The sequence below is a fragment of the Chanos chanos genome, chromosome 16 (assembly GCF_902362185.1).
Source record: "Chanos chanos chromosome 16, fChaCha1.1, whole genome shotgun sequence".
NCBI lineage: Eukaryota > Metazoa > Chordata > Actinopteri > Gonorynchiformes > Chanidae > Chanos > Chanos chanos.
The window spans coordinates 2617341-2621198 of NC_044510.1; the positions used below are offsets into that span (position 1 = coordinate 2617341).

Below are 3858 nucleotides of genomic sequence, written 5' to 3' on the forward strand. Positions count from 1 at the left end.
ACGTACTGTGTCAGTCTGTAGTTGAACAGCGACAGTACTTATGAGCGAAAGAAAATACGAAAGCGGTGCCCAAAAGCGCAAAGCGCAGCGGCAAAAAGCCCAACGAGGCCAAGCTCTCTTGAGCAATATGCCGAAACTGACCGGATTTTTTAAACCGAGTGAATGCCAGTCGGCAAGTGAGCATGGCTCCAGTGCATCCACGCTAGCTAGCGTGGATGCACTGGAGCCATGCTCATCTTTAGCAGCTGAGGCTAATAGTTTAAAATAGTTTGAAAAAAAAAAATAATAATATAAAAAAAAATAAAATAAAACAAAAACAACAAAAAAACACACAAAAACAACAAAAAACAAAACAAAAAATATCTATCTATCTATCTATCTATCTATCTAGGCCTATCTATCTATCTAGGGCTATCTATCTATCTGTCTATCTATCTATCTAGCTAGATGAAATAGATGTAGCCTAAGGTGGGCGGACGAGGGACGGGCAGACGGGGGACCGGGAACGGGGGTGTTGGGGGGGGTTGGGGGCCCACAGCAGCTTGTAGCCTAGGGGCCCCTGACCATGTTAATCCAGCCCTGGTTATGGATACTTTATAAATCATGAATATGCTGTTATAAAGCTTTGATAAAAAGCCCAGCTGTCATCTGTTGCTTGCCTAATAGTGATCCCGCATTTATCTGTACTGTTAAGCCTCTGATCTCATTGGTTACTTAGCTAACTTTGTCTTCTCCATCAGCCAGCATGTATACCTGTCAGCCCCATCAGATATTTGTTAATAAGTTTAACCACCATTAGCATATCTTAATAGTCAAAAGGTTCATTTGCCATATCACGTTATTGCATATCAAATTACCAGATTCATAGGCAATATTGCCAGGGCTTTGGCAATATTGTTTACCTTGATATTTTCAGCATGCTATCAGCAGCTGTCCTCATTATTATCATGGCTTTTGATATGACATATTCTATGGGGGGGGGGGGGGGGGGGGCAGATGGGTGGAGCTACCCAGCATGCCTTGGGGCAATGGATTGTTGTTTAACCCCAGTTCGCTATTGTTCAGTTTATGTTTCCCATAGAAGTGTATGTGTATTGTTCGTCATGTAGTCTTTGTGTTGTGTTGTGTTGTGTTGTTAACTCTTCTGATAGTTTAGTGTTATCTGTGTACCGTAAATGTAATTGTCTGCGCGAATGATGTAGTTCCCTCCTGTCATATTGGTATTTGGTGTATGTTACTTCTTGATTTATGTTGTTGTAAAAAGTAGTGTCATCACTCTAGAAACAACCCAGCAACTCATTAGTAAATGGTGGTATGTTTTACACTTTACAATAAGGCTCCCTTTTTCCAGTTATAAATGTCAGTAACTAGTAAACCAGTGGTCATAAAAACAAGATGAAGACTTTTTAATGTGCTTTCTGATAAAGGGACTACGTAAAGTGAGCTAAGCAACTAGCAAGATCTGAGATTTATCAAAATAGATGGATAAAAAGTGCAGCAGTAACTTGATCTTGCCAAATAGTGAGCCCACATCAATATATGAAAACTGTTACAACTTGCTTATAACCGTTTATAAGCGTAATGATTTATAAAGTGTTTACAACCTACTTAATAACCCAATCGGAAGCCATTTATGAATCCTTTGTAAGGGTAGTCTTATTGTAAAGTGGTACCTATGTAAATATGTATTTATAGTGTATACAGGCAGTTCCTGGGTTACGACCATCTGGCTTGCAGACAACTGGTACTTACCAATGGACTGCCATAAAGTCTGTTATATTAAAAATGTAAATGAAATACAATGGTTTGTAATAACGAATGCACACACTCCTTTGTGACACTCATGAAAACATTGCGTGGCTTCAGGCAAGAGCATCTGAACTTGTCTGTGGAATGAGGTGATCTGAATTTTCTCGTGGGACTGCGAAGAATAGAGGGAATGTTTGGTTCTTTGTTCCTCTTCTGCCAGACCACAAAGTGGATACTGTAGCAATCTGATATGTGTTGTTTCTCATTTGGTGCTTCAACCCATTCCAGCAGCACTGACCTGGTCCAAACCACCTAAAGGGTGAATAGCAGAGGATGGTTTCGATCCATCGACCTCTGGGTTATGGGCCCAGCACGCTTCCGCTGCGCCACTCTGCTCACCAACACCCCAGATGGGACTTGAACCCACAATCCCTGGCTTAGGAGGCCAGTGCCTTATCCATTAGGCCACTGGGGCTGGCTTTACCTTGCCCTTTGCTCTTATTACTAACGTCAGCCATTGTTGCCAATTAGACTAGATCAGGTGTCAACTAAACGTGGACACGTTTGATGGTTCCAGAAAGATCTGGTCATCGTGGTCAGCATGTAGTGTCTGAAAAGAGTACGCCTATAGTATGTATTGTATTAGGACTGGGATGCCAGTCTCCTAGTGTAATGTGATCCATTTAGCATTCAAGAAGAAGCAGGGTCAAAAAACAGATTTTCCACAGGTTGAATAGCACAACAAGACGTGGCAGGAAAGTTGGAAAAGGTCCCAGCAAGATTTGAACTTGGCTTGCTGGGTTCAGAGTCCCGAGGGCTAACCATTACACCATGGAACCACCAAACAATGCCTATTGGTCATTGTGGATGAAAGGTATACAGATGAATGTGGAAAACAAACTTTTGAGTAACTGACGCTAAATAAGCACCGTATATACATGTTCCTACAAATTCGACTTAAAGACAGACTTAGGGAACGGATGTTGTTTATAACCCGGGACCTGCCTGGAGTTTTATGAAGCTTGGTGTATAACGTAACTTGCATTGTTTAATTGGGTAATTTCTTTAAGGAATGACATTTAAAGCACAGACCACGAAATGCATGCTGTAGCAGCCTGACATGTGTTGTTTCTCAGTTGGTGCTTCAACCCATTCCAACAATACTGACCTGGTCCAAACCACATAAAGGATGCCTAGCAGAGGATGGTTTCGATCCATCGACCTCTGGGTTATGGGCCCAGCACGCTTCCGCTGCGCCACTCTGCTCACCAACACCCCAGATGGGACTCGAACCCACAATCCCTGGCTTAGGAGGCCAGTGCCTTATCCATTAGGCCACTGGGGCTGGTTTTCCCCTGCCCTTTGCTCTTATTATTAACGTCAGCCATTGTTGCCAATTAGACTAGATCAGGTGTCAACTAAACGTGGACACGTTTGATGGTTCCAGAAAGATCTGGTCATCGTGGTCAGCATGTAGTGTCTGAAAAGAGTACACCTATAGTATGTATTGTATTAGGACTGGGATGCCAGTCTCCTAGTGTAAGGTGATCCATTTAGCATTCAAGAAGAAGCAGGGTCAAAAAACAGATTTTCCACAGGTTGAATAGCACAACAAGACGTGGCAGGAAAGTCGGAAAAGGTCCCAGCAAAATTTGAACTTGGATTGCTGGATTTAGAGTTTTAACTGTTACACCACGGAACCACCTAAGCATATATGTTGGTCTTTGTGGAATAAAGGTATAAAGATAAATGTGGAAAACAAATTATTTCATTTTAGGATATATATACATATGCCAAAAATATTTGGGGAAAAACACGGTGTAGTTTTGATTATTTAATCAGACATTTCATGTCTAACATTCAAAAGCACAAAATGATCAATTCCAAAATCATAGTTTGTTTGGTTTTTTAGTAACATGTTTTTTTGTATATTGTAAGAAATGATAAATTCACTGGCATCACACATTAACATCATCATACCAGAAAATTCACTATGAAGTTTTCTATGTGAACTCACGCTAATTGCAAGATTAAATATGCAAGAATTTTATTTGTAATATCATACAGTTTGGAATTCTTATTCATGCTGGTTTTCCCTGCCTGTCGTCA

The 3858-nt window shown here is 41.0% G+C and overlaps 2 non-coding genes across 2 annotated transcripts; both read right to left on the minus strand.

The window, feature by feature from the left end:
• Positions 1 to 2151: 2151 nt before the first annotated feature.
• On the minus strand, positions 2152 to 2224 carry trnar-ccu (transfer RNA arginine (anticodon CCU)). The gene has a single exon. It is a non-coding gene; the product is annotated as a tRNA-Arg (tRNA).
• A 797-nt stretch (positions 2225 to 3021) lies between these two features.
• trnar-ccu (transfer RNA arginine (anticodon CCU)) lies at positions 3022 to 3094 on the minus strand. Its single transcript has one exon. It is a non-coding gene; the product is annotated as a tRNA-Arg (tRNA).
• Between the last annotated feature and the right edge of the window lie 764 nt (positions 3095 to 3858).